At 48.9% G+C, this 19,042-nt stretch overlaps 1 protein-coding gene across 2 annotated transcripts in view; it reads right to left on the bottom strand.

Annotated features, from left to right (window-relative positions):
• POU2F3 (POU class 2 homeobox 3) overlaps positions 1-19,042 on the bottom strand; it is a 104,980-nt gene that overhangs the window by 50,115 nt on the left and 35,823 nt on the right. The window lies entirely within an intron of this gene.

Here is a 19,042-nt window from a genome sequence, read left to right as displayed (position 1 = left end):
TCAAGGATGACTTCTAGGGTTTGAGGTTTCTCGACAGAATAATTGGTGGTGCCATTACCAGAGACAAGGGGACTCAGGGAAGAGTAGGCGGTTGGTAGAATGTCAAAAGCTATGTTTTTGAATGAGGTAAGTTCGAGGTGCCAGTGAGATATCCCAGGAGAGGAGAAGAAGTGAGTTTGGACTCAGAAGAGGTGTGAGGTCAGAAGTATAATGTGGGTGGTTACCCACTTATAGGTTGCATTTGAAGCCACAAGACTCCGCCAGGTTACAAAGGAACTGAGTCCAGAAGAAGAAGAAGAAAGAAAAGTCCAGGCTGGTATGATGAGGAGGAGCCAGGAAAGGGGCAGAGAAAGAGTGGACCCTCGAGTAGGAGGAAGACCAGTCAAGCGTGGTGACTGGGAGATAAGAGATGTTTCCAGAAGGAGGTAATAATACAGTGAGAGAAACAGTGGAGGGCCAAAATGGTTTGACTTGGAGGAGGTCATCAGCTTTGTGGACAATTAAAGGTCTTCTCTTTTGATTTCTGTGAATGCAATTATCATGTTGTTTATGAGAACCGCAAAATGGAAAAGATGAGCAAGCAGAATTTGGAGTTTAATTTTAAAAGTCACCAGCCAACAAAATGAACAATATTTCTTGCCTAGAAGTTTATCCATGGCCTTTCTCAAGAGGCCTCTTACCATGAGGTTGCACCTGTTGCACTTGGAGCCTGGGGAGGACATTTCTTCTCATCAAATTCATTCTTAACCTGCATTGGTATCTATACCTAGTCCTCCTTGAATCCCACACTAAGTGAATGAGGTACCTGGTTGGCCAGACCCTCCCAAGGACCCCAGCCCCACGACACTCCAACAGAGCTTTGATGGCTCTATAGCTCAGTGCTGGGCACTTAGGAAGGGCTCATCTCTCCAAAGCAATTCCTGTTCCGTTCTGATTCCACTGCTAATGCTCTAGATTGAGAGATGACTAGTGAGCCATTCCCGGGACTTGATTTACTCATCGAGTAAGGTAGGTAAGGTGCTCCTCTTTCGCAGAGAAAGGAGACGATGTAGTTATCATATTAGATGAAATAGTGGTCCACGAGCATCAAAAATTTCTTTCTTTTTTAAAAATGTTATTATTATTTATTTATTTTTATTAACATAGAATGTATTACTTGTTTCAGGGGTACAGGTCTGTGATTCATTAGTCTTACACAATTCACAGCGCTCACCATAGCACATACCTTCCCCAATGTCCAGCACCCAGACGCCTCATCCCTCCTACCCACCTCCCCTCTGGCAACCCTGTTTGTTTCCTGAGATTAAGAGTCTCTTATGGTTTGTCTCCCTCTCAGGTTTCATCTTGTTTCCCCTATGATCCTGTCTTGTTTCTCAAATTCTTCTTATCAGTGAGATCATATGATAATTGTCTTTCTCTGATTGACTTATTTTACTCAGCATAATACCCTCTAGTCCCATCCACATTGTTGTAAATGGCAAAATTTTGGGGTTTTTGATGATTGCATAGTATTCCATTGTGTTTATATACCACATCTTCTTTATCCATTCATCTGTTGATAGACATCTGGGCTCTTTCCCTAGTTTGGCTACTGTGGACATTGCTGCTATAAACATTGGGGTGCACGTGCCCCTTCAGATCACTACATTTGTATCTTTGGGGTAAATACCCAGTAGTGTAATTGCTGTCATAGTGTAGCTCAATTTTCAACTTTTTGAGGAAGCTCCATCCTGTTTTCCAGAGTGGCTGCACCAGCTTGCATTCCCACCAACAGTGTAGGAGGGTTCCCCTTTCTCCGCATCCTTGCCAACATCTGTCATTTTCTGACTTGTTAATTTTAGCCATTCTGACTGGTGTGAGGTGGTATCTCACTGTGGTTTTGATTTGTATTTCCCTGATGCTGAGTGATGTAGAGCACTTTTTCATGTGTCTGGTGGCCATTTGGATATCTTCTTTGATTGGATTTCTTGATTGGATTATTGTTCTTTGAGTGTTGAGTTTGATAAATTCTTTATAGATTTTGGATACTAGCTCTTTATCTGATATGTTATTTGTGAATATCTTCTCTTATTCTGTCAGTTGCCTTTTGGTTTTGTTGACTGCAGAAATTTATTTCTAATTTATTTCTTATTTCTTATTTCTACCCCTTTTCAGTACACTGTGGAGTGTACTTGGAAACAGCCTGGACTTGAAGTCAGAGGACTGAAGTTCAAGCCTTGGTTCCATCACCCCCAGGCAGTTTGGTCAAGACAGGTAGTGCCAATTTTTAGGCTTCTCAATGGCATAAGGTTGTAATTCTCATTCCAGCCATTTTCCAAGAATATAATAAAGCTCAAATGACAGAAAGTGGGTGACCATGCTTTCTGAGCTGGGAGGCACTACCCAGTTGTAGAGCTGGGCTCCAGACATCCTGGGCTCTACCCAGACTGAGCCTGGTCTTATGTTAGGGACTTTGCATGTGCTGTGTCCTTTTCTCCCTAGAAAGACTAAGACTAAACTCAAATATCACATCCTCCATGAAACTTACCCAAAGCCAAATAAGGGATTTTCTCTGTGTTTCCACACCTCTTATTTATATCTCTTATTGCATATATCCCATTTTTTAGACCAAGTGGTTCATGTGTTTGCTGCTATCATGAAATCATGAGCTTCTAGAGGCCAGGGTTATTATAAGTCGTATTCATTTTGTCCCTCAAGTGCCTAAAAGTGTCCAGTATGCAGTAGGTGCTGAATGACCATGGGTTTGATCCAAATGACTAAGGAAATTCTCCAAAAACAAATCTTTGATTCTAACCTGAGAAAGTCACAAGTACCACCGTCTGCCAAAACTTTGAACACATCACACTTCCAGGCCCTGGGTCCCTCTTTGGAAGGTGGCAGCCACTTGCAGGAAAAAACAAAGCTGGACAGACACACAGAAGGAAGAGCTGGAAGGACACTAAAGCCCAAACTCAGAGGGGAAGCACCTTACAGAGGACACACAGCCTCAGAGAACTTGAATCAAGACCAAAGTTTGATTTCTCAACTCCTATACTCATACGGTGTTCCCAATAGACACTGCATGGGACATCTGGCTGGCTCAGTTGGCATAGCATGTGACTCTTGATCTTGGGGTTTTGAGGTCCAGCCCCATGTTGGGTCTAGAGCTTACATTAACAAAAAAAAAAAAAAAAAAAAAAAAAAAAAAAAAAAAGGCACTGCATCCAGTGGGACACACAGAAACCAAGGGTTTGACTTTGATCAACAGCTTAGGTAAATAAATGCTGATCGAATTTGGAAGTGATTCAAAGCAGGGAGGGAGATTAATGCAGAAAACTGGAGGACAGAATCAGGATTAGAAACTATTTTGGCATGTTCTAATAGGAAGCCAAAACCAACAAGGTAAAATGTAACAGGAATAAATGTAAGATCCTGTGCTTCAGTTAAACAAAACCAACTGTAGATATAAAAGGGAAGGCTGAACTTATACTCAGAAATGGTTAAGATGGTATATTTTATGTTTAAATTTTATGTTTTTTTGTTTAACTTTTATGTTATTTTTTTTTTTTTACCTCAACAAAATGAAACAGAAAAAAAGTAAACTAGGGATTTTTTTTTCCAACTAGGGAATTCTGTTTTAACAAATATACTAGCCCAGAACTCTGCTTTTCTACTTTATGTTGGGTAGTCCATTAAAGTAGTCAAATTGCCCAGAGTAATACCTAACTAGAAGACTGTCTGCTACAGGGGACCCAGCAATCCCACTTTGGGGTCTATCTCCAAAGGAAATGAAAACAACACTATTAAGGACATATCTGCAACCCCATGTTCACCATGGCAATATTCATGATAACCAACATACAGATACAACGTGTGTCCATTTATAGGTAAATAGATAAAAAAGATGTTGTTTATTTAAACACACACGCAGGGGCACCCAGGTGGCTCAGTTGGTTAAGCAACAACCTTTGGCTCAGGTCATGACCCCAGGGTCCTGGGATTGAGTCCCACATAGGTCTCTCTATTTGGTGGGGAGTCTGCTTCTCCCTCTCCCTCTGCCCCTCCTTCCCTGGCTCATGCTTTCTTACAAATAAATAAGTAAATATGTAAAATCCTTGAAATATATACAATCTTTAAAATGAATATATAAAATCACACAGATTATTTATTCTACACACACTGGAATATTACTCAGCCATGAGAAAAAAAGGAAATCCTGCCATTTGTGACAGCATAGATGGATCTTGTGGGCATTTTGCTAAGTGAAATAAGACTTAGATCATAAGTCTTAATAAAAGACTTAATAAGATAAGACATAAAAACACAAGTATTACACGGTATCACCTACATGTGGAATCTCAAAACAATTTTTTAAAAAAAAGTCAAACTCCTAGAAACAGAGTGTGAGAGAGTAGGAAAGTGGTTGCCAGAGGCTGATGGCTGGGGGGGACAGGAATGAGGTTTGTGAAAGGCTACAAACGCTTAGCTTTAAGACGAATAAAGTCTGAGGCTATCATACAGAGCACGGTGACTAGAGTCGATAGCTCTCGACTGTATAATGGAAATTTGCTGAGAGTAGAACTGAGACGTTCTCTCACATACCAAAAAAACGTAAATAGGTGAGGAGACAGACATAAACGTTAACCAGATGGAGGGGATCGTGTCCCAGTGTGTACGCATATCAAATCAGCATGACGTACCCCGTGAATATCTTACAATTTTATCGATCACTGGCACGTCAATAAAGCTGAAAGAAAAAAACAAAAAGAAACCATACCACGTGCTACAATGAGAAGCCTCATAAAAAGCTTTTACAATAATAGCAATAACCCCCTTCAAACTACATTAGCAATAACCATAGCTGATACATATCGTGACCAGTAATTCAGGCGTGCCGAATATCGGGCATTTTGCCACTGAAATGTCTATCCTCTGTATGTTACATTTTTTTTTAAAAAATTTATTTATTAATTTGACAGAGAGAGAGATCACAAGTAGGCAGAGCAGCAAGCAGAGAGAGAGGGGAAGCAGGCTCCCTGCTGAGCAGAGAGCCCGATGTGAGGCTCAATCCCAGGACCCTGAGATCATGACCTGAGCCGAAGTCTCAGGCTTAACCCACTGAGTCCCCCAGGCGCCCCTCTATGTTACATTTTGAGAATGGCCGAATCTCTAAAAGAAATCAGATATGCCTCCTCTGCCAAAAAAAGAAAAACAAAAACGAAGATAGAATTCTCATTTCTGTTGTTGGCAGACATGATTTGGAAATAAACGTTTTGAGGAGGGGACACGAGGGGAGACTGGCATTAAGAGCATCCCCCGTGGAAAAGAAACCACAGAAAAGGAGATTCTGAGCTGGCCAGAGCTCAATATTAGCCCCAAATGGGTGACACGTGTGTAGTGTCGTTGCTTAAAAAGCCAAGGTGGTCTTGCGCCCCCCCCCCCCCAAAATGGGTGACACGTGTGTAGTGTCGTTGCTTAAAGAGCCAAGGTGGTCTTGCGCGTTAATGGAGATGCAGATCAAGGCAGACTCCTGAGTGACAGCATTGTGCCTAGGACAGAACGTCAGTTTGCAAAAGGGATGAACCGGGCTGATGAAAACTGGGCTGCAGAGCATGAGGACCAAGACGGAAAGGGGCCCAGATATCACACCAGACGAGGAAAGGAGATTCGGTAGAGACAACAATATGTGCCTTTACATAAAACCTTCTTCATGGCATTGCCAGGAGAATTAAATGAGAAATTCATTTTACGTCCGATAATGGTATTGTAGTTAAGAAAGAAAAGATCCTTCTGTTTTACAGCTGCAACCTTGCCATATTTAGGATGGAACTGTTGCGATGTCTAGAATGTATAAGAAAATATTCCAGCTGCAGGAAGAGCAGACGTGTGATGGGTGTTGAGAGTAAGAGATGAGGGTATGGGGGCTCATTGTATTCATCTCTATTGTCACAAGTGTTTGAAAATGCCCACAAGGAAAAGTTGAAAAGGAAAAAAAAAAAAGGATTTCAGAAACAAATGGATGAAGCAAGTGTGGCGAGATGTTGACAGTTACTAAATCCAGGCGATGGGTACATGGCTGTTCATTACCTGTTTTCTAGCTTTTCCACGCGTCTGAGGTTTTGCAAAATAAAAAATTGTATAAAAACAATTCAACGAGAGAACATTGGAAAGCACTTGGCACGGTGCCTGGTACATAGTAAGTGCTTAAATAAGTTTCAGTGGACTTTTCCTTCCTCTCCAAATAATGGCATGGAAGTGCACTGGACGTAGCCTGCAGCAGCTGAGAACAAGAGTGGGGCCACTGGCGAAGCCGCTGGAAAGCAGGCTTCATCGCAGTAGGAGGAAGAATTTTGTGAAAAGCAGATGTGTTCAGCAGTGAAACTTCACAGTTTCACAACGTGAGGGCTCCCCATTGCGAGGAATATTCAACCAGGGGCTGCTCCTGTTTCCAGGGATGCTACAGAAGTGGTTTTTGAATTGAGCGACAATTTGATGACATCAAGAGGGGGATTTCAGGGAACCTCTAACATTCCTTCCATCTCTGAAGTCTTTCCACTCAATGCAGCTGGTTGAAATGCACCAGGGTTTTTTCTCCCCTCCTGGAAACCGTCCCTGTCTGCAGCATAGGCAGAAGGAGACACACAAAGGACCAATGAGCTCTTCTAACCACTTCCCTCTGTCCTGTTTGTTCTGCACACAAACAAAAAATAAAGACACAGAAGGAAGGGGGGAGGGCAGAAAGGGCTCCAGAAGGTGGCTTTAGAATTCCCCTGTTTGGAGGTCTTGGGAGCAAATGGGTGAGATCTATGCCAAGCTGGGAGGGCCACCCCGCTGGGGTCTCTCCAAGCTTCTTTGGGTTCTCATGGCCCCCTGGCAATCTCTGGGCCATGAGGCTTCCAGAAAGAAAGCGGGAGGAGAGCCAACACCTTGAAACGCTGGGTCATGTGCCTCAGGGAGACCTCAGGAGATCATGGGGGCAAGTTCCTTACCTTTGGGAAGATGAAACATTATTATTCACCCCCATTTCACAGATGAGGAGACTGAGTCTCAGCGAGGTTAGGTGACTGGTATGACACATCAGGACCCCAGGGGGCCAACAACAGACACTGGGAGCTGCACCAGCACCAGCCCTCTGCGTTCCCACCTCAGAGCAGCAGAGCCTGCTGATTTGCATAGCTTTGGCAGAACTGGGATGTGAGTCTGCCTGGGGAGCAATTCTCTGGGTGAGGGAGGTGGGAGCACAGGAACAGAGAACTGTCCCAGCAGGATTTTTCACTTCTGCCTGGTAAACAATGCAGGGTGCTCGGCAATGGGGCTGAACCTCTCCCAGTTCTGGACGGCTTCTCTTCTCACCAGCTCTGCACCCAGTATAACCGAGTAAGACTTCCAGGACCACTTTATGACCACTTGGCAGTCCCAGGTGGGGACTTCCTGGGGGAGCCAAGATTAGAGCTCCCAGGACCTTGGAAACTGGTAGGCAGCCGGCTCCCAGAGCAAACCAGGGGAGACTTCCCGGCACGGGCATTGGGCATTTAAACCAGTCAAAGCAGGGTTTTTTCTCCCCCCAGGGCCCCACAGACACCATGCCCACCTTTTTTGTTACTTGAGATTCCTCCAAGGAACTGGCAGTGTTGCCTAATGGTCAGAGTTCTATATAGAGAACACGTGGGAAACTGAGCTTGAGGGTTGCTGCCAAGGCTGTTCTACGCTGGACTTGGGACAAGAGGCTTAATCTCCGCAGCCTTCAATTTCCCTTCAATATTAAAATAAAAAATTCTGTCTGCATTCCTGCCATCTCCTTCATAGGGGCAAGGAAATGCCCAGGGGGGGAGCCTGAGGAGAACCCCCTGAAAACCCCAGAAGAATGGGATGCAGGACCTGGGATGGAGAGGAGACAGAGCCCTAGCTCAGGGGTCAGGACAGCTCTGACTCCCAGTTCCCCACTAGCTTGGTGTCCTCGGTCGTCACTTTACCTCTGGGGGTGGAGGGAGCAAAAGCAGACATGCGTGTGGGGGCAAGCCAAGCCCAGGGAAGCACCAGAAATGCATCACTGCACCGTGTTCCTTGTCCTAATGTCCCTGCTTTGGTGACAGCTGCTGATGGTCAGAAAGAGCTGTCCTGAAGAAACCCCTGTGCCACTCCAGGACAGGACGATCCCTCTTAGGTCCCCCTGACCTCCAGCCATGTGTGGAGCTGGGAATACTCAGGATTTAAACTCCTTCCTCTCTACCCCAAGGAAGAGCCACAGAGCAAACCTTTCAGGGATTCCTGGTGACATGGCCCAGGTGAGCGACCTGACGCCTGTTCTCCCCACACACACTTGTGAGATTGAACCCTGAAGCCTTGTTTTCTGGTCCCCTCCCACAGATCCAGAGCCTGGGGCTGAGCCATGGAGGACACAAGGGGCTCCACGGCACCCCCTTGGCTGGAAGGGAAACCCAGCTTCCTCTGCCCTCTGTCATGATGTTCTTTGATAAATGAAAGGCTCCGCACACGGTCTTCTCATCTTTTAGGCCCTAGAATCCCCACTGCTTCTCAGCCTGAGCGGTAGATGGGACTCCCCGGGGCTCCCCCACAGGACCCCCTCACCTCCTGCTGGCCCAAAGGGGACAACGCTGTCAGAAATCACACTGAAGGAGCATCCGGGTGAACGCACCACGTTCCAGAAAAACAGGCCAGGGACTCAGGCCCCTGCGGCAAGGAATGCGGCCAGAAGAGCCAGGTCCCCGCCAAAGTCTCAACTCGTAGTCCCCTGAGCCTGGAAAACAAAACTCCAGCTCCAAGGGAAGAACTCTGTGAGCAAGCCAGGGTTCTCGTGGCCCTCGTGGGCACATTTCAGAGAATCTCCTCGCCTGTGATTTTTCGATCAGAAGTATTTCAGGCTTAAGAGGAATAGAGACTCCTAATGCTATCCCTGGCCTTTCCAGGTAAGGAAACTGAGTCCTGGAGAGGACGAGTGATGAGCTAAAGATCATACAGGTAAGAAGCTGCACAGCAGGAACTAATCCCCGGAGCTCCGATGCCCACCCTTGACTCTGCGCGACACCCGTGGGGGTCAACTCCAGACCAGCAGCACTCTGCCCTTGGCCCAGCCCTGGGAAGGAAGAGGTTCAAAGAGCCTTAAGTACGGGAGACGGAGCAGCTCTATGCTAGCCCTCTTCCCGGAGCAGAGCGACGTGGATTGAGAAGAAAAGGAGGGGCTGCCCGAGGGGGCCACACAGCTGGGCTTGGGCTCTCCTGCGTGCACACAGAGGTCCTTGTGCGGCTCAGAGGGGTGCATGCGTAGGAGGAAAGCTTGGACAAGAGATTCTATCTCACACTTGTGGAACAACTTACAGGTCCAAAATCTGCCACCAAGAGACTCTCATTTCATTCCTTCCTCACAGCTTTTTCTACAGACAAGGAAACCGAGGCTGGGTCCCAGCGCCAGAACTTGGGGTGGGGCGGGGGAGGGCAGGGGAAGGAACTTGGACCTCAAAGCTCTGGCCCCAGGGCCAGTGTCCTTGCCAACACACACTGATCACGGTGACATGCACCAGGTTTGCTCCTCTGCTGTGCTGTGCCTTTCCCCCTCCGGGTCATTATTAGATCCCCATGCCACTGGCCTGTGAGGTCTACAGGGCTGGAGTGACAGCACTCTGGTTCCACCAGTGACTAGAGACTCAGAGAGGGTGGGGCTTGTTCGAGGTCACACAGCCCCCTGCAGAGCCCAGAGCCCACCAGCTTTCTCTCTGCTTTCCCTCCAGTAGAGTAAGGTCTTCCTCCTCTCTGGGGCTGGAGGGGCCACCTCAGAGGGAAGGGTGGTGAGGAGAGAGAGGGGAGAGGCTTAATGCAAAGAAAGGACAAAACAAAAACAAAGGATAGAGAATACTGCCTCTGGGGTGGGGGGAAAGTGTTCCTAAAGAAACCTCCCTCTCACATCCCCACTGTGACCTTGGGAAAGTCATTCCCCTTCTCTGACCCCAGGCTCTCCCCCCATAAAACAGGAGAATAGGACTAGATCAGAGCATTTTCAAACATTTTGGCAGCAGAACACTGTTTTCAAATAATAAGGAATAATTAGTAGCTGACATTTATTGAGCATTTACTACGCACCAAGCTCTGTAGTAAACATTTTATACACATGCAGCATTTAACCCTTACAAGCACCCTATGAGTAGGTGCTTTCATTATCCCCATTTCACAGATGAGGAAAGGAGGCTCAGACGGGTTCATTGGCCTGCCCAAGATCCCTGATTAGCAAATCACTGGGCAGAAACTCAAGCCCAAGTCTGTCCACCGGGCAAGGCTGTCTGTCCGTACTACATCGCCCTATCTCCAGATGAAGCCTCATATGAGGTTGCTGTAGAAACTCGAAGGAAGGGCCTTTAGATTTTCCAGAACTAGTAATGTCATCTAATATCATGACACCTGGCCTGTGCCTTAGCACTGGTCCTGGAGGAGAGGGTCTCTCTACCTGCTCCTTCCCCTCCTCCTGACATTTCTCTCTTTTCTGAGAAATAAAGATGGGCTTGAGTCAGGAGCCATAGAAGAAGCCCTCAGGGTTAGAGGTCACTGACCCCTCTAGCCGGGCAGGTGCCCAGTGGGGTGACCACGTAGCTTTGAGGGCTGCTCCTGGGACCCTACCCTGAAGCAGGCTTCCCACTCCAAAATACAAGTGGCTACAACAGCGTCTTGGCCAAAGCAAATGAAATCATAGGCAGGTCTACTCAGCAGACAGGTTCTCTGGATTGGCTGCTGAGTTCCTGCCCCACTGTGTGGCCACCTGATGCCTCTGATACTAATACTAGCAAACAGTATTACTCTACGGCGGGCACAGAGGTAAGTGTGTTGGAGTTAAATATTGACCCGTTCCATCCTTACAGCAACGTCATGAGATAGGTACAATTATTACCCCCATTTTACAGACTAAGGAACTGGGCAGGGAACCATTAAGTAAGTAGCCCAAGGTCATGAAACTAGTAAGCAGAGAAGCTGGAATTCGCACACAGACTCTGGTTCCAAAGTCTATACTCCCCCATGACTGTGCCTTGGCAAGCTGCGGACAGAGGTGCAGCAATTCACATCATTCCAATAGTAACTGGTGTGTGCAGAGGATCCAAGGGCTCTCACGCCATCGAATCTCAGAGCCAGAAGTGGTTGCAGAGACCCTCCAGGTCACACCTGTCATCCGATGCACGCTCAGGCCAAAGGATGGGAAGTGATTGTCTAAGAGCTCAGGTGGACGGCAGAGGCTAGAATCCGTCTGTCCTCAAGTCTCCGCAGCCAAACAAGAAAGTACAGATTGTTTTTCCAATCTCATGCGTGGAAAAACTGAGATGACCAGTCTGTGGTCACCAGAGGGAGGAGGCTCAAGTCGGGAAGTAGAACATGCTCAGTGGTGTGTTCTTGCTCTGAGCTCAAGCGTCCTCAGGACATGGAGGGGTAAACTGAGTCCAGGGGCAGGAGGGGGACCTGCCAGGTTCTCCCAGGAGGCAAAGGCCAGTAACACTCAGCCCAGCCTGACCTCGGTCAGCTCTTTCGCCGCCTGTGGAGGCGGGTTGGGAGGGAGTCAGCCCCAGTGCCGCCTCCCTTTGATAACTTTGAGCCTGGGGCAGACATGTGCCAGCTGGCTTCACCCCCTTTGTCCGAGCTTCTCTCCTCAAGAAAACCTTAATCATCCTCATTTGAATTTCAAATGACCTCTCCTCTCTCCCCCTCCCCGCCCCAACAGGCTTTGAGGCAGGGATATGGAAATTCACCCTGCAGTATGGAAATCATCGCCCTATGCAAATTGGGCGCCAAGACCCCATCGTCATAGCAACCACTGGGTTTCCTCTCCTTTCAGCACCTCTCTGGGCTCTCTGGCTTAGATTTTTTGTTCCTCTTCCCAGTCCGAGCAGGTGTGGGAAGGGGGTAGGCAAGCCCCCTGCCAGGGGCTTCACTGAGGCCCATAGCAGGCAGTGGGGGCACCACTAATGGAGTTGGCCAGCGGGGCCCAGACCTGCCAGCCCACCTGCCTGCTTTCCCGGTGCAAATATGGACCAAGTCGATCCAAGCAAGACCAACTGAGTTTTTTCCTGACCTGGGCTAATCCAAGGATGGGCTAGGTGTTGGGGGGCGGGGGATGTTCTGGAGTCCAGAGGACACAGAAAGGCCCCCTAAAGGAGGTGGCGGGAGAGGGGAGATCTAGGGGGCTTCCATGGAACCATGGTGGGAGATGAAAAGCCCAGCACGGAACCTGTATGTAAAATGCCATGCAAATTAACACCTATTATTTTTTGAGTCAACAGCACTGGTGCTTTTTGGGAGATGCTTGTAGCTCAGTTTCCCATGCTCCTGGGTTGGCACAAAGGCCTGCCCTCCCTGAGTCTCCCAGGGCCCTCTTGTTACCCCAGAAGTGCACCATTCCCCCTCCAGGGAGCACCAACCCCCAGAGGAGGCAGAAAGGGACAGAAATGTCAGTGGCTGAAGTCCTTGGAAATTAAATTTACCAACTGTGAGGACTCTGCTCATTTTCTAAACCTGCCCTGCCCAGCTGGATACCTGGGCTCCAGGACTGGGCGGGGGTTGGGGGGGGTAGGGGGGACGTGGGCGGTGTGTGTGGAGAGGACCAGCCCTAGCTGGGGTGACCTCCCGCAGCTTCCCTTTTAAGGACACTCTGGTCTGATCCCCTTCCTCTCCTCCCAAAGCTGCTTCTCCCTCTCAGTAACTCTTCCTATGGATGGGTGATTCCAGGCAAAACCCTTCCTAGGGGCGGTGATTTCAATAGGGGACCCACCAGCAAATGCCGGCCCCTCCAGCAAAGTTCCCAACCACCCCACCCCCGGGATCTCCAGGCTGCCTTTGAAAGAGCAGCCTCTGCCAGGAGGGAAGACTGCCAGTGGGAGCACCTCCATGGGCCGGAGGGCTCGGAGGTGGAGATTTTATGAGTGCGAGTCCGTGAGCGGGTCTATGGAGGGGCGCGGTAGGACTGCATTTCAGTTGCCCAGACTTGGGCTGCCTTCGAGCCCCTGAAAGGCATCCTACTTCAGTAACTCCTTTCTCTTTAAATTCTTTTTCCACTTGGTCAGCACTTTTCCACACCAGGTGTTCTATGCCCTAATTGTTTCTGGAGGAAGAGGGTGGACCCAAGAGACCAAACGCATTTACTCACACCTGGGAGGGCGGGGGTGGGCATAGATGTGGGGTGCCTTACTGAAGGACTGAGGCCCAGCAAGTGGCAGTGGTCTGAGTCTCCCACTGTGTGTGTGTTGGGGGGGGGTTGTCATGCACCCCCTGCCCATGGAGGACAGCCTGGGACCCACCTCTCCTGCTGGATCTCTCTGGCATCACACCCATGATACCCACAGTGGGAGGGGAGGCATGGGAAGAAGATCATAAGATATACCGAAGGCCTGGGTGGCTCAGTGCGTTAAGTATCTGCTTTCAGCTCGGGTCATGATCTCAGGGTCCTGGGATCGAGCTCCGCATCAACTCTCTGTTCAGCAGGGAGTCTGCTTCCCAGTCTTTCTCTGCCTGTCTCTCTGCCTACTTGTGCTCTCTCTGTGTCAAATAAATAAATCTTAAAAAAAAGATATATATATACCGAAGGTTGGATGCATCCATGGCTCATGGTATGCCAAGGGGCAGGGACATTCTGACACACGATGCCAACCCCTCTAAGATGGGGTCCCTCGAGGTGTGCTCCAACAGCCAGAGCTGCTCTGCAAACTGTGTGCCAAAGTCTGAGACCAGATAATACAAACACAGAGAGTGAACTTAGAAATGTTAATAGAGACCCAAGCATGTGATGACTGGGCTTTTCCTGTGGATGGCAGGTATAGACTGGCTTGAATGTGTGTGGTGGGTAGACCTGCTGTCCTGTGCGATAGGACCGCTTGCCGGTCTGTGATAGACCAGAAGTGGAACAGGTCCTGTACCCCAGATTGTTGGAGAGGCAGTGCCCCCTAAGGAATGCCCACCGAGGAAACCATGTGGATGGTGACAGCACGTGGATGCCCCCCCCTCAACTGGGCCTGTTTTCTTTGTCCACATTCTTCTGGGGGCTGCAAAGATGGGAGGCAAGGGTGGTGGGAGCCACTTCCTTCAAGAGACCTCCAAAAGTTAGAACGGATGGTGCCAGGCAGGACTGACCCGGCCAACCACGGCTCATCTGGGCAGCAGGATCCTGCCTTGTTTGCCCTGGGGGCTTGGGTTTGGGAATCACGAATGAGTAAGAGTCTGTGAGTGATAAGGCTGGTATAGGTGAGAGCAGTTTGCCGTGGCTGTTTTGTTTGGGAGGGTTCTCAGATTGCTAGGGTCAGACTGGCAAGTCCTCACACCACAAGCTGCTCTCCCGGGATTTCCGGCACACGGAGCCATGGTCTGAAGGCTGGGTGGTGAGTTTGTTCCTTCTAACCTCCCTCTCACAGACACAGAAAGCGTTCTGGTTTAGAGGACTATCACAAGAGGCTTATGCTGCAGTGTGGGGGTCTCAGGCAAGAGATGAGAATGGACTTCTAGGCACTAAAGAATATATCCTACAAGAATAGGGGGCCAGGAGAAATTGTGGGATTAGCTCTTCTTAAAGAAAATACCTCTTAACCCCAGGAGATTCCTTCATTTTCCAGGGATGGTTTTGAAATGTCACCAAAGGAAGAGAGAGGCATGGACAAGAATCCCTCCAACCGCAGAATCCTTACAACCTCAAAAATTCATCTCACGGGGCTCAGAGGGTTAAGCCTCTGCCTTCGGCTCAGGTCATGATCTCAGGGTCCTGGGATCAAGCCCCATATCGGGCTCTCTGCTCAGTGGGGAGCCTGCTTCCTCCTCTCTCTCTGCCTGCCTCTCTGCCTCCCTGTGATCTCTGTCTGTCAAATAAATAAATAAAATCTAAGAAAAAAAATTCATCTCAGTCCCCCCTGGACACTTGAAAGGGCTGTGGCTTCTCTTTCCTCTTCAAGAGAGGTGAGGGACCGAGCAGGTACACGGGGAGGGGCAGGACCAGTGTCAGCAGGTGCGAGTCCTAGAGACCACTAGTTCATCCCCTTCCTTTTACTCTTCCAGCACCCTCCTCCCCCTATTACCATGAGGAAACTCAAGTCTAGGGCACAAGTAGACGTGGCCCACATCGCTCAGTGACAGAGCATTGTCTTGTCTCCTGAATGTTTCTGGTAATTATCAACCTAATGATGGATTGTCTTTGTACAGGGTGTATGCTCTGCGGAGCACACTCATACCCACTCCGTCATTTAATCAGGAAAGGGGCGGGTGTGTGTGCACGAGCACCTCATTTAAAAAGGGCTGTCAGTGGGAGACTCTTCCTCACTACCCACCCCCCCTCCAAGTGCTTCCTAGATTTCTGCTGTCCTCTCTGTCATGGAAAGAATCGTTTTATTCTATATGTATTCAGACTGAAAGCCATATGCATCTCTAAAAGGCTTCTGCCTGTTGCTGCCTAGAACCTCACTTCTTGGTTGTGATGAGACACAGTTTCTTTACCCTTAGCTGCTGAGGACTCAGGAGGGTAGAGATGGTGAGGAATGAGTTGGTTGAGAAGGACTTTCTAGTCTTGGGTCAGTTACTCATTCTTCCTTATGAGAGGCACTAGCCTATCTGTACTCCCCTTCATGGTCATGTTGGATGCCATGTTGGAAGTTCACAGGGTGAAAGGCAAAAGGATTCCCAAAGAGCTAAGATGCCTTGGAGGTCCTTCTGGAGGGGGGGGCAAGTGTTAGCCATTCTGCCTCACCAACAGGACAATGAATGGCCGGAAAGGACAACAGACAAAGCTCAGTCCCTCCCTCATCTCTAGCTCCCTGTCATCCCCTGGTTCCCCTCACAGAATTCTTCCTTCCCATATCTCCGAGCAGGACAAGGGTGCCAAGGAATTTGCCCCACTATCATCTGGGTTTGCCAACTCCACCCCAGGGTCCCATCAAAGAGTTGGTGAGGGTGGTGACGGGTGCATTAGCGAGGCTGGCTCAGGATGAGAGAAGGGAAGGAGAAAATTCTCTCTGAGGCCAGATTCTCACCCTCCCCAGTTCACCGGAGTCCCTGCTCTCCCCCAGCAAGGATGTTTTGGCCCCAGACCAGGCTTCTGGCTCTTGGACTATACCAATCCACCTTTCAGGGGTTTGGCTTCCCGCCAGCCCCTTCGGCTGGTGCCTCCCCTCCATCATCTTGGCACCTGATGCTACCAGTCTCTTGTGTCCTCTGTCACTGGCTCCTGTGTTGGTCCCCAGTCTCCCACCACCATCTTTGGGTAGAAAGTCACGAGAAAGACCTGGATTTAACTATATCATTTGCTAGGTATGGGATCTTGGGAAAATCAGCCTCAAATCCCTCAACTTCAAAGTGGGATGATGACACAAACCCACACAGAATTGTTACAAAAGCCGAACACATTAGGTGTTTGAATGTGGTCTTTTAGACACAATTATCACCCTCATCCCTTCCACCATGATTTCCTGTGATAGAAGGAAAGCCCCTTGAGGACATGGATGGTTTCTTCATCTTTCTGAGCCCAGGGTCTACACTAGCGTGCTCCTTGGCTCTTGGTTGTGAGACAACCAGCTAGGTCGGAGAGAGGGCTCAGAGGAAAACAGAGCAAGGAGGCTGGTGGTGTCCAAGGGAACACGGAGAAGGCAACTGGGAAGAAGGGACCAAGGAGAAGCTGAGGGTGATGTACCGGAGAGGGAGGGCTCAGCTCTGAGGAAGCCTTTCCAAAAACGCAGGACATGGGACACGATAGCAGGGAATTTGGAAAAGCGGAACATGTGCACTGTTTTCAAGATTCAGCTCCTAGAGATTACCCAGACCAAATCCTTCCTTTATGGGAGGAAAAAAAGGTCCTGGTGGGGAAGCTTTTGCCCAATAGTCTGCAAGAGCAAACGGCAGAGCCAAGATAAGAGTCTCATTAGGTGGGGCGCCTGGGTGGCTCAGTGGGTTAAAGCCTCTGCCTTCGGTTCAGGTCATGATCCCAGAGTCCTGGGATTGAGCCCTGCATCTGGCTCTCTGCTCAGCAGAGCCCCTCTGCCTGCTGCTCTGCCTACTTGTAATCTCTGTCTGTCAAATAAGTAAATAAATAAATAAATAAAATCTTAAAAAAACAAAAAAACAAAAAAACAAACCTCATTAGGAGTCAGACAGGCCCTAGTTTGATTCCTGGTTAGAAGGTGTAAAATCCTGGGCAAGACAGTTTCTCCTTCTTCAGCCACAGTTTCCTCCTTGCTAAAAACGGGGATCGTAAGAATGAAATGCGATGACGCCTGTGAAATCCGAGGCCCACGTCCTTGTCCTCAGGTATGGGGAAGGGGCTACGTGAATGTCGCCGGAGTTTCTCTCCTTCTTCCCATGCCCAGCGTACCTGTCCTCCGTTTGAGGCCACTCTGTGACCCATGTGGTCAAAAGTCACAGGGTTAGCTGTATGGGCACTCGGGGCTTGTCAGTCACAGCCCCGGGAGCTTTCAAAATGTGGGTAAGCCTGCATTGTCTATCAACCGCTCAGTTGAGAACAGGAAAAAAAAAAAAAAATGCTGTCAGCTCCAAGGATGAAGGGAAAATAACAGTCAGGGAACTAAAAGAAAGGATAGAAAAGCTGATGATTTGGAAATCTAAACACTTGGCTCCGGTCCTCTGGGGGTGGGGGGCAAGGGTGGGGGGAAAAGGACTGAACAGGGGTTTGGGAACTCTTGTGGGGGTTCGTGCTGCCGCAAAGACACTCGGAGGCCTTGAGCATTCAGTCTGTCCTGTGTCTCTCCGTGCCTCGGCTCCTTACAAGCAGGAGGAAAGGGAAGAATGATGGAGATGCCTGCCAGGTGTCTACCAGCCAGGAGGTCTGTGTCTGCACCTGAGGAGGCTCTTCGAAGTCCTAGCCTGTGCGGATGGGGAAATGACTTCCCTTTCCCAGCTCCCAACCCTGGTGCCCCTTGGGGATTTCACACAACACAGAAGGTGCTCTCAGAGAGCTGGGGGTTTCTAGGTCACCTTTTGTTTGTAGTTCCTTTAAAACTCAGAGACAAACCACCCCCTAATTCACGCACTGCTGGGAAGGGGAATCTGCCTTTTAAAAATCCAAAGGAAGCCATTTAACCAAGTTGGTAACCATTGTGACTCATAATAAGCTTTTCTCTGTAAAAAAAAAATGAGTCAGAATGACTTTCCAGGAAGTTTGGTTACTTTAATTAGCTACCTCTTTTTTCTTGCCCTTAAAAACATACAGTAATTTGCTGATCACCTAAGTATGGATGTTAACCGGCCACGGCGCTGAGTCCCTAGAAGGGAAGACTCTAGGGGCAGAGAAGTTTCCAGACAGCACAGAGCACGGACTTCTTGGTCTTGGAGTTGAGGAAGACCCACACAGAATCCCTTCTTGAATGGGAAATGAGAAAAACCAGCCTCGGAGGCTGACCCACTTGGCCTGACCCAACGGGAGAAGGGCATCACAGCTACCTGGGGTCACAAAGTGCTCAGCCACGCTGCTCCTTCTGCAAACTACAGAATCATAGGTCCTCGACGATGCCATTGGATGTGATGATGACCAGAGCTGCCATGTGTCAAGCGCTATGCTAAGGGCTCTAAACATCATCTCTGCGACATTAATTGCCTCTCTCTACAGAAGAGATGAGGTTAAGCTAACTTAGCAGATCATACAGCCGGGGAGCAGCTAAGCTGTGATTTTATTTTATTTTAAAGATTTTATTTATTTATTTGACAGACAGAGATCACAAGTAGGCAGAGCAGCAGGCAGAGGGGCTCTGCTGAGCAGAGAGCCCGTTGCAGGGCTCGATTCCAGGACCCTGGGATCATGACCTGAGCCGAAGGCAGAGGCCTTAACCCACTGAGCCACCCAGGCGCCCTAAGCTGTGATTTTAAATCCATACCCTTCAAAGATCATCTATTCCTGCCTCCTAAGGAGGCAAAGTGGCTGGGATAAGGTCACGTAAGGAACTGGGAGTAACCTGGGATGGCGATCAGATTCCCAAAGTGCTAACTTGTGTCCGGATTCTTTCTCCTTCGGCTTAGTCTACCCACAGCTTGCAGAGTTCCAGAGAAGAGGCCAGAACCTGGGCAAATCATCTCTAACAGCTTCAGCTTCCGA

The sequence above is a fragment of the Mustela erminea genome, chromosome 9 (assembly GCF_009829155.1).
Source record: "Mustela erminea isolate mMusErm1 chromosome 9, mMusErm1.Pri, whole genome shotgun sequence".
Taxonomy (NCBI): domain Eukaryota; kingdom Metazoa; phylum Chordata; class Mammalia; order Carnivora; family Mustelidae; genus Mustela; species Mustela erminea.
Note: the sequence above shows the minus strand (reverse complement) of the source record. Positions and strands in the feature narration are given on the sequence as shown.